Here is a 12,736-nt window from a genome sequence, read left to right as displayed (position 1 = left end):
GTCTTCTCCCTGTTTACACGGCATCAGAAACACTGTTCACTTAAACATTAATATGCACAATACAATATAAGCTACTCGCTTTAAGGGCGGATGTTCATGAAAATGACAGAAATCTCAATTTTAATTTTTTTTTAAATTTATTAGCAGAACTCATGAGTAATAAATTCCCAAAGTTTAAATAATTAAATCGCATCCGAAGTGCTTGAAAAATTGTTAAATCTGTGATTGGACCTTCTTGCCACGCCCACTTTTTGAAACATCCGTTCGATACTGGCTCCGTGAACAACGACTCCGTGGATTACATTCAAACAAACTTGCACGGTATACATCTAGAAGGCCGTGAATTCTGAACTTCTAAAGGAGTGTGTTCATAGAGAAGCCAGAATACAGATTAATCTCTAAATCTATTCATATTTGGAAAGGAAAAGAGCTCCTTGTCAGGCCAGGAAGGCCCCAGGTATGTCCACTGGCCATCCTCTGCCTTCCGGCGTCATGCGGATGTGGTGTGGAGGGGCATGTGGTCAGCATAGACCTCCCCCGGACGTTTTTTCAAACTTTCGAGATCGTGGAGCCTTCGACTACTCGGTCAAGTAGCTTCGCATTTGGGATCACGAGGCTGGGTGCACCCCGTAGGGGCCCTCCCATCAAGAAAAAATTCTTGGCAGTCGCACGATTCGAACCTAGGTCCTCGGTATGGCAGCTATCTACCCTGACCACACAGTCACGGAGGCAGACACTCGTATGTAAACGATGCTGAAAACCCACATTTTTATCTGCTGCAGCTGTCAGCTGTCAAATTATGACACAGTTCTTGTATTTAATGATGGGAACATAGGGATAATTAAAGTATTAGAGTGAGTTGGCTTTAAGACAGGAAATTTCACCCAAGACATCTTGAGATAAGTAGACTTACTGCGCGTCTCTGCAGCTGAAAAATCAGTTGAAAACCCAGTAAAGGGAAGAAGGAAGAAAACAATAAATCAGATGAGAAGGCTAGAAGGGAAAGAAGACCCTGAGTACAAATTTGGGGCCTCCTGAAGAGGTGACATAATAAAGAAGCTGACATTGTAAGTTAAATTGCATTATCTGAAAATCATGTATTTTTCAGAATCTGCGAATTCCAGAATTACGGATGTGCGGGCATTTATTTCTATAAACCTAATAAATATTACTCAAGAGCAAGTTTTGAAATTCTGAGTGTAAGATGAGATATGGGGCAAATTGCTTGGAATTTTGCGTGAATTTCAAATTAAACTTACACAATAATAATTAAAAAATTACTTTCTCCTATTAGAAATATTCAAAAAACCTTATGAGGGAATATTACTATTTGCAAAGAGGTTAATCGTAACAGAAACTTTCGTAGTAATCTCTTGCTTGAACAGTTTCTGAGAAAAACGCATACATATTTATTTTTAAAATAAAAGTTTTGAATTCTAGAGAAAGTTATATTCTCAGTTTCATGTAAAGCACAGTACAAAATCTTACTGCCGTATCTTCAAAAATTTTGTGGCTCTGCTGCATCTTTTAAATAGTTTGTGTCTCCCATGGACGTCCTCCATTAAATGTTCAGAAATGTAAAATTATGAACTTCATCAAACGAAAATATAGCTTCGTATGACTATTATATCAACGAGTCTCAGTTGAAATAGGCCAACGTATACAAATACGCCGTATAATTAACTGTAGGGATATACAGTGGAACAATCACATAGACTCCGTCGTAGGTAAAGCAAGAGACAATGTTGAAGTCAGTAGTGGAATATTAATAAGATACAATCAGCCTGCAAAGGACATTGCTCAAAAAACGTTGAAGCTGTAATGGAAATATTTCAGCCTCTTCAGTGATTAGCCAACATGCTACACGTCAATTAGTTATACCGCAGGAATGTATCGTACTTTTGTATATACCCTTTTTTTTTCTACGGAACATAGCTGACTACTTTCTCAAGTTCAAATTATGGGCGTCATTTAGAGCGCCGAAGGGGAACATTCGTCCGCCCCGTAGCGAGCGTCCACAGCTCTGACCATCCACCGAGGCCAGTTCGGTCAGAGGCCGCAGCCAGCTCTGCACATGGCCGGCCCCGTCACTGCAGACGGTAGCTTTCAATCCGCCGAACGAGGTTACAAAGAAAGCAGAGGCCAGCAGCCCTCTCGCTACTCGCCCTTTTGCTGCTCCAAAGTGCGGCTCACCCCCCCCCCCTCCCCCCCCCCCCCCCCCCCCCCCCCCCCACCGGAGCTATGGCACGTTCTTGTAGCGGAGGTTGGCGGTAGTTTTAGAGGGCCGATACCCATCACCAGATGTCGTCGTGGTTGGCACGCAACTTAAATAATCGTCATTCTCCCCGGTTCTAGGTGTGGAAAGAATGACGACACGACTGCCTGATTTGCGCCTCCGGGCTCGCTTATTTATGCATCCTTATACTACACCTGTGACGTAGTTTCTCTGGAGGCCACAAATGGAATGCTCTTTAATAATTACAGTGTCAGCTTTCCTCATCCCGCTTCAGTCCTTACGGTGGACGCTGTTGTAACTGCAGTGGATTCTTCACGGCATGTCAGTGCCCTGTGCTGTCCTGTTTAAGTCACACTTCTACTGTGCCCGCCGGGCCGTGCCTTCTCGCCTTCGAGCGGTGTCGTAAACCTGCATCACAGAATCATTTGCAAAAATATCAACACTGCCCACATTTGCCATCTGAAGGGCCAGTCGGTCCCTTAGCTGCACGAAATTTACAAGACTTCCTCAGAACCACGCCTGTACTTATTCGCACTGCAGCAGAAGTTTAGTCTAAACAGTATGAGGGCCGAAGTTTCAGATGGTCCTTGGTTTCACTAAATTAACGATTAGCCTTTTAAATGTGCTATTATGCAGTCATCCATTATTAATCTTAAATCTGTATCTGCGAAGTTTACTAAGCCAACATATTCCAGACCTGCATCCTGAACCAAACTAGTGTTCCGAAATTTTACAGTGTTCCCAGCCACGAGACAATTCGTCTTGGCAGTAATGGCAATTTTATTTGAAATTTGGTAATTAATTTTCTAATCAACAATCTAGCTACCGACGTTTTTGCGCTGTGGTCCATCGGTTTTCAAGAAACAGTAGCGTCGCAACAGCAGCAAAGAACTTTCACCACTGCAGTGCCTTTCAATTGAGACATGTCTGCGACTCAGCGATTATCACACAACCACCACCTTCGTTGTTGTATTGTGTGAAGGACCAGAATTTTCACAAAATGTTAAATTAAAGTAAACAGACGATGGCACTACTTGACATAAAATAATTAACAGTGCTCTACAGCACATGATACCTGATTTATATTAGTAATAACACAAATATTTCTAGCAGTTATAATTTACTTTCACTGTAATCGGAACAGTTTAAACATTAACCCAAACACCACTGAGGGGGGGGGGGGGGCGGAAATTGCCCGCAGTATTTGTTTCATTTGGGTAACATATCTATTTGTTGGCGTGAAGAAGCAAGACTTTAGGTAGTTGTAGAAGAATATCTAGAGTATGTGCTGTCATGATTTTATAATTCATGTGAATGATTTAAATCTGCCTATTATATTTAATCTGTGAGACAACTTTTCTCGTTAAAATATTTCTCAATATGGCAGAAAGAAATGCAGTTTCTGACTGTTAGTACCGCTGTGTTGTGTTGCCATTGTTGTTTTTAAATAAATCTCATTTGTTCTTCGAGCAGTTGTACATTACTCGCAGCTCCAATAAAATGTCTCGTCAGCACCAGAGGTTTCTCGCAGATGAAGAGGTGCAGATATAATAAATGAAGCAAGGGAAGGTGATGAAAGTGATCCAGAAGAAGATGATACAGTTGTGACATACGACAGTGACACAGCAATTGAAAATGAATCAAGTTCACGGAGTTCATCCCCTGATGAACAGCATGCGGCTGCTTCCAGCTTAGTTGTTACAGCAAAAAGCGGTAGGGAATATATTACTGTGCCTCCAAGGCAAGTACGCAGGTCAGTATAAAATACAGTGAGTTTTAGTGATGGTTTGACTCATGAAGGCTTGACCTGTACTGTATCAGAATCTTTCAAAAAGTTTATAACTCTAGAAATAACGAAAATGATCGTGGACTATACAAACAAAGAGGCTCGTAATTAGAACTTAAAACATACAACAACAGAAGATATGTACCCCTTCATTGGTATTTTCATATTCATGGGCACAAATAATGAAACTAGCTGCCTCTTGAGGACTTACGGGGGAAATTACTAGGAAAGAATATCTACATAGCTACAATGAGTCGTATTCGATGTGGAGAACTTCTGTCCATGATTAGATGTGATGATAGAGAAACAAGAACCGAAAGACGAAAGCAGGATAGGTTTTGCCCCTTAATGAAGTTTGCGACAAAATCGACGAAATGTTTGTGAGAGACTACATGCTAAGTGCAGATCTAGCGATCGATGAAATGCTCTCCCTATTTCCAGGAAGATGTCCCTTTAAGGTCTTTGTGAAAGACAAACCTGGGAAATATGGCACATTCATTTGGATGTTATCAGATGCAGACACCTGGTATGTTCTAAAAATGCAGGTCTGTGCAGGAAAGGATGAACGACCTGCCGAGGACGGAGTGCAAAGGCAGTTGTTAGACGCCTAGTGAATCTCCAGGCAGGAAGTGGAAAAAATATAACAGCGGATCGTTATTACACATCTATAGACCTAGCCGAGGAGCTTCACAATGATGACAAGTTAACTTTGGTGGGAACATTGAAGATTAATAGAAAACACATACCAGAACAGGTAAAGAAGAAACAGGGCTGTGAGCTATTTTCCTTTAAGTTCTTGTTCACAGATCCGGAAACGGGCAACGCACCAGTTACCTTGGTTTCATACATCTCAAAACTGAAGCCTACTATGAATCTCCTACTACTTTCCATACAACACAATGGTAACAAGGTGGATGAGTCGACAGAGAAAAAAAAAGACAAACATCAGTCTCTACTACAAAGGGGCATAGACGACATTGATATAATGACGCCCCATCCTTCAGTAAGACGAGGAACGCGAAAGTGGTCATTAATCTCTCTTTTGTACCTTGATAGATATTGCCTGTCTCAATGGTGGAACAATTTTCATGATAAGCAATTCAGACTGGAATAAAAAGAAGCGTAACGTAAGAAGGCTCTATCTGCTAGAATTAGGTCAACAGCTCGTTAGGCTAGCTGTGAAAGAGAGAGCAAAGAATATCAGGGGATTATAGAGGCCTATCTTCTCTATTTTCTAGGGAAAACGCGGGCCAGCATTACTGTTCAATCTACTGAATTTTATTCAGGTTGAAGATGTCACATCTGTTTGAAGAGTAAAAACTCTAAAAAGGAAAAAGACAAGATGACAAAAGCGTCTATAGTTTGTTGTACGTGTTCCAAGTATGTGTAAGTATCACAAAGCTGTGAAATTGAAAGAGAAACTGAGTAGGAAGGAAAAATTCAATTGTAATTTATGACTCTGAGTTTCTGTTTTCTTATTTGTGGTTTGCTATATTACGTTCTTTTATGATTTCTTAATTTAAGTGTAATGTATATGAAAGTGTTAGTTTCATGATAAAAACATAATAATATTTCTCATATTCATTACTTTATTTATTGTATTTGTAAATCTTATAATGTTCCTGATAACTAAGGAAAGTGTGTTGCCACCTAGTAAAGAAATTCCTAGTTCATTAAATAATCAAAACAAACAAACAAATAAGAAAATGCTCGAACAGTCTACGGGTGTACTGCCGGTCCATAGTGCCTGTGGGACACTATCGAGGAGCAGTACACCTGTGGACTGTTCGAGCGAGAAAAACGCCAGGAGAAATTGAAGAACCACATCAACAACAAAAACAACAAAAAATGTTAAAAAGTGAAAAGAATGGGAGGGCAATTTTTCCCCCACTTAGACATCCCTATGACAGATCCGATATTAGTGGTCTTAGGGTTAGAGCCTGCGAATGATTCAACGTGGTGCAGTTCTACACTGAGATAATATAACGAGTTTCAGGACCACAGCGTTTTTGAAGCAACAAGATTAATGATAGTACTTGGCGTGAAACGTAACAAAGATAACATTTAAGTCACAGCAACCTTCATTTTAGATTTCATATAGACGTGCTATTGTCATTCGCTGCACTATGTGCCTTTCTGTAACATGATAACTTAACTGTTGTTAGACTTCGAACATCAAAAAACACAGTAGATTTCACAACAGTCAATATTTTGTTTTTGCGTTCGATCTAACTACCTTATGCAACGCTGCACAGATAATGCTCTCAAGTACAGCGTGTCTATTCACTTGCTCTTTGAATAACAATGTCGTCAAAATCAACTGAAATTATAGGCCACCTATCCACATTAAAATGGCAAACAATTCCCTTCTCAATAAACAACATTTCAATATACCTACGTAGGTATGAACTTCTATCTATTTTTTTGTAAGAATGAATTTATATTTAATTAAACTATTGTGAAATTGTCGTAACTAATCCAGCAGCAGCAGCAATACTGACAGCAAGGGTAGGTCAGAAGAATCTGCTGTAGAAAGTTAGGAGTCCGCAGCTCGTAGTCGTGCGGTAGCGTTCTCGCTTCCCGCGCCCGGGTTCCCGGGTTCGATTCCCGCCGGGGTCAGGGATTTTCTCTGCCTCATGATGATTGGGTTGTTGTGTGATGTCCTTAGGTTAGTTAGGTTTAAGTAGTTCTAAGTTCTGGCGGACTGATTACCATAGCTGTTAAGTCCCATAGTGCTCAAAGCCAGAAAGTTAGGAACATTTTTGTGCAACCGATCCTAGAACATTGTTCAAGTGTGTGGAACTCGTACCAGACCGTACTGAAAGGGAATAATGAATGTATGCAAGGAAAGATAGTGCGAATTTTCACAGTTTTGTTTGACCCATATGGTGGCGTTACGGAAATGTTAAAGAAACTGAAATGGCAGATGCTTGAAGGTAGACGCAAATGATCCACAGAAGGCCTACTAACGAAAATTCAGGAACCATCTTTCTAAGTGATCAGTCTAGGGATATATTACAAACTCTATGAGTCATTCCCGTAGGGGTCGTGAATAGCAGGCAAGACTAAATACAGAGGAATGGTAACAATCTTTCTTCCCGCGCTCTATTCGTGAACAGAATGGAAAGAAACTCCAATAAACGACAGAGTGGTATTTACCACTCTGGCATGCATTACACAACAGGTTGCAGAATGTGGGTGTGGTTGTAGATGTAGACATATGAAACAGTTTCTCTAAGCTTCTTCGAATACAACACAACCTTAATTTGTCTAGATCACGATTTTATAAAATAATTTGAGTGATTTCCATTGTGATTCAGATGTAAGATAGACAAAAAAATTTATTCTTAAGAGTTCTACCTCCGTATTGCATATAAAACATAAAAAAGGACAAAAGTGACTAAAAACATACTACAAAATTTCATGCTGCACAAATCAAGTATGAAATCATTAAAACTACTGTGTTTCATTATGCTCCTACTTAATATGAAAATTTATTGGTGTTTGCTTGAGAGTCCTGGTATATGGACGATGCACGATTAAAACACGGAATTTCCCATATTAAAACAAAGTTGAGAAATATACAAAAAAAAGGGCAGCTTAAGCTACGGTCATAAAAGAGTTCAACAACAGATAATATTATTATGTGGGGAGAGTCTATGAGAATATAAAACAATAATCCTAATCAGCAGGCTGCTAATCGATAAGAAAGTGCTCTATAGGAAATTAACAAGTAATTTAACAAATAGAATGCAACATAAAGACAGGAATGTAGTAGCGTCAAAAAGTTCGTTGAACTTCAGTAAATTACGAAATAATTTAACAAATAAATCCTAAAACGCAGACGGGCAAAGAGAGAACGTGACGCCAACGATGAGTTCATTATGGCTACCAGGTGTCGCTTCCCTCCAGCGCACTGTAACTTGCTGTTGCTCCATGTCGCCAGTGTATCATGGAGGAATGAACAAGGTCCATGTGAAGGCAGTCTCTCCGCTTTAACCTTCACATGGGGCATGAAGGATGAGGATCACTATTATTGCTGCATTTCATTGTATTACATTTTAACAGACGATGTCAAAGTATCGGTTCACGAAAGTAGCTCCTCAACAGTTTTAAAATACTCGTTTTGATTATACTCGTGCTGTGCATTTAAAATCTGCTCCGTAGAACAATTTCATCTGCTAAGGATTTCAGTTTTCCTCCAGTATGTTGAGCAATGTTGCTCTATGCAGCTATATGTAGCACTTCCATTTTCCATTCTATGTTAGTCATACGTCGTTTATTTTCGACATGTACCTAAAGCTGTTTTTTTTTTTTTTTGGAGAGGGAGGGGGGGGGGGGGAGACGTGTGCTCTTTGGAACGTGTTTCAAATGACCGTCCTGTCTGACCTATTTAATACTGGTCAGAGTCAATGCATTACATGTTGTACACAACTTTTGAGAACCCAAAAGCATGTCTAGTTTTACCTTGATGATCTGATGCATACAGTCACGAAAACGTAATAATTAAAGTTGACAACTGAAACTGGAATTGAGACGAAGGACACGACAGTGATTTCAGTGCCAATACTAATTCTCCGTGGTTTAACATTATGATTGAATTTCCTGCATGTTACAATAACAATGTCTAGGGATGAAATGGAAGCCGTCAAGGGAGAGTTAGTACTCGAGGAATACTACCGGCCGTAGTGGTGGTTGAGTCCTGAGATGTAGGTTCCGCTGTCCTCTCAAGCAGGAGAGTGAATTCACGGAAACAGGAAAGTGGAAGAATGGCGCACTCTGCGAAAGTCCGTACAGCCACCGGGTAGCTACGGATTGCCAGTGCTGGGGGACAGTAACACAGAGATGCAGCCGCAATGTTAAAACAATCCCTCTTATCTGCAGGTCACATCGCGTTCCAACAGGTTAACGAAAAAACTTCCCATGTTGTGTGAGGCATTTCAGAAAACCGCTGTTGGCATCATGGATTTGCAAAACCATAGCACCAACCGCAGGTAACACCTTTAGAAAGAGTATACAAAAATACACAGAGTTTGAGCCTGGCTAATGTCCCAAAGAACCAGTCCCAAGAAAGTAGGAGATTTTTCTCCTTTTTCTTTTCCCACTGTGGCAAAAACGCGCTGGCGGGAAGAGCACGATCCTGAATTGGAATTCAGACGAAAAAAGGAGTTCGGTTTCAGGAGTCAATCAGAGGAGACGAAAGAAAACAGACTCAACCTGGGGAGATGAGAGAGGGCATTTCAGCTATGTACTTGGGAAGCGAGTAGACATGAGATCCTGACTCTGAAGGGACACGTAGGGATTCTTCAAATGATGCTATTATGCTTCTAACCCGGTCACCCTTGATTTCAAGAAGAACACACTGCGGCAACAGCGTGATGGGCGGGGTAGTGGTGTTAACTCGTTAGATTTATGGCAGTATCGAACACTCCAATAGTTGCTCCGCCCCAGTAGTATGCTTGTCTTCACTTGCTGCCGTCCTCTCGCCTTGCAACCACTGCACACTTATTGTTTAACTTCGGATAAGGATAACGACGATGGAAAATTGGCGGAATCAAATTATTACCGCAGCCACCTCAGAACCTTGCCAACAGTTAGTTGTTGTTATGGTCTTCAGTCCAGAGACTGGTTTGATGCAGCTGTCCATGCTACTCTATCTTGTGCAAGGTTCTTCATCTCCCAGTACCTACTGCAACCTACACCCTTCTGAATCTGTTTAGTGTATTCATCTCTTGTTCTCCCTCTTCGATTTTTACCCTCCACGCTGCCCTCCAGTACTAAATTGGTAATCCCTTGATGCCTCAGAATATGCCCTACCAACCGATCCCTTTTTCTAGTCAAGTTGCGCTACAAATTTCTCTTCTCTCCGATTCTATTCAATACCTTCTCATTAGTTATGTGATCTACCCATCTAATCTTCAGCATTCTTCTGTAGCACCACATTCCGAAAGCTTCTATTCTCTTCTTGTCTAAACTATTTATCGTCCATGATTCACTTCTATACATGGCTCCACTCGATACAAATACTTTCAGAAAAGACTTCCTGACACTTAAATTTATACTCGCTGTTAACAAATTTCTCCTTTTCAGAAACGCTTTCCTTGCCATTGCCAGTCTACATTCTATATCCTCTCTAGTTCGACCATCATCAGTTAATTTGCTCCCCAAATAGCAAAACGCATTTACTACTTGAAGCGTCTCATTTCCTAATCTAATTCCCGCAGCATCACGTGATTTAATTTGACTACATTACATTATTCTCGTTTTGCTTTTGTTGATGTTCATCTTATATCCTCCCTTCGAGACCATGTCCATTCCGTTCAGCTGCACTTCCAGGTCCTTTGCCGACTCTGATACAATTACAATGTCATCGGCGAACCTCCCAGTTTTTATTTCTTCTCCATGGATTTTAATTCCTGCTCCAAATTTTTCTTTTGTTTCCTCTACAGCTTGCTCAATGTACAGATCGAATAACACCGGGGAGGGGCTACGACCCTGTCTGACTCCCGTTCCCAACAACTGCTTCCCTTATAACTGCCATCTGGTTTCTGTACAAATTGTAAATAGCCTTTCACTCCCTGTATTTTACCCCTGCCACCTTCAGAATTTGAAAGAGAGTATTCCAGTAAACATTGCCAAAAGCTTTTTCTAAGTCTACAAATGCTAGAAACGTAGGTTTGCCTTTACTTAATCTATTTTCTAAGATAAGTCGCAGGGTCATTATTGCCTCACGTGTTCCACCATTTCTACGGAATCCAAACTGATCTTCCCTGAGGTTGGCATCTACCAGTTTCTCCATTCGTCTGTATAGAATTCGTGTTAGTATTTTGCAGCAGTGGTTTATTAAACTAATAGTTCAGTAATTTTCACATCTGTCAACGCCTGATTTCTTTGGGATTGGAATTATTATATTCTTCTTGAAGTCTGAGGGTATTTCGCTTGTCTCATACATCTTGCTCACCAGATGGTACAGTTTTGTTGGGTCTGGCTCTCCCACTTATAGTTAGTTATAGTCATTAATTTGATAACGTACGTACTACTTGATTCAGAATCGATTACAATGTATGTGTAATTGCTTCAATATTTAATGTAACAGTTATTTAATAAATCATAAATATATTTCACTCTTTGATTTTCCTTTCGTAGTTAATGAAACCAACATACATAGGCAGAACTGACAGAAAGTTAACTGAGGCCAGCTCAGGATTGAGTGTTGAAGGCCACAAACTTACTTCATTCTCTTAATTCCGTTGCGAAACTTAATTAATCGGCTCTGACTCCTGTCGACCGATCAGATTCCGTAGTTGTATCGGTCAGATCATCAAGGTAAAGCTAGACACACTCACTGGGTTTTACACTTTGGCGAACCCAGCTCCGGATTCGATACCATGCGGTAACATCCGGTCATAGTCAGAATGCAGAAAATAATTCAGTCACAGTATAAAAGCACAGATAGTTAGTACTGTCACTGCAGTCACTGTCATAGTCATAATTTAATTTCGAAGTTCACATGCCGACCTATTGTTGTGAACATACTATGAACAATTCGTCCTATCACCTCTTACACCTGTGACATTGTGCTAACCAGAACGGTTAGCCACCACTCAATCTGATTGTAAGTATTTTGAAGCACACATGTCAGAATGGGTATCGAATATTTGTATTATGGTTCAATATGTCACAAGAAGTACTCTACTTTCTGAGCAGAAGGACAGCGAGGGGTTAAAGGCGTGGCATTTTGCTGAGTGTCAAGAAGCCCCCACCTACCTGGTAGCACGTTACTACTGCCTAAGCAAAGCTCAAATACGTATGGCAGCACAAAAGTTCCTTAGCTATGGTTAGCTAAATCGCTCGAGCCAGAGATACTCTTGTATCGGCAGAAACTGCGATGTCGTTGCTAATAGCGTTAATCTATATAGTAAGGTGGAGTCAGTTATGTCTCTAGCCGATTGTCACGAAGTATTCATTTATGAAAGAGTCAGGTCGGGCCGACGGTCACAGTGGAAGGATTCACGTGGCCGCCACTGTTCGTATTTTGTATGCGGTGAGTTACCTGAAAGATACAGGCGTGGTGCGGATCTGAGTGCCACCACTTACATGAACAATTATGTTATGAAACTGGGTTAATGATTTCGGAGAAACTGGTTAACGGCAGACAATGGGAATGGATGCCTAGGTCATGTCAGTGCACTATACGGATAAGTATAAATGCTATGTGGCGCAATTTCTTCATTTTACCTGCTGGGTACCGGTTCCGGTACGAAATACCGTTCTAAGACCATCCTCTGATCAAAAAATTCGATAATACAGTCAGAACAATAATGTAAGAGCAGTTCACAGAATATTATCCTCTGTCACAGTAAACGTATGGTTTAGTGCACAACTTTAAATGCATAGGTAGCCCCTTAGACCCTTTCACGCAGCCGTCACGCTCGCTTTCGAAGTCGTTGCGTCAAATACTAAAAGAATAGGTCAATATTCAGCTTTAAACAGATGTAAACTGCGGCCAGCGGTGATACAGCTGCCCTGCATTTACAGGTTATTTTTTTATCTTTTTCTCTCTTAAAAAAGTCACGTTGTAAAAGATACGTAGAAACACCGTAACATATAAAATTAAGAATTACATAGCGAAACACTCCCCACTATAACAAACATCAAAAGCAAAGCAAATCTGTTTAGCAAAGTTTTCATTTTATCGCTGTATACAGTTTACA

The sequence above is a fragment of the Schistocerca americana genome, chromosome 2 (assembly GCF_021461395.2).
Source record: "Schistocerca americana isolate TAMUIC-IGC-003095 chromosome 2, iqSchAmer2.1, whole genome shotgun sequence".
NCBI lineage: Eukaryota > Metazoa > Arthropoda > Insecta > Orthoptera > Acrididae > Schistocerca > Schistocerca americana.
The sequence above is the reverse complement of the archived record's forward strand: the minus strand, read 5'-3'. Positions refer to the sequence as shown.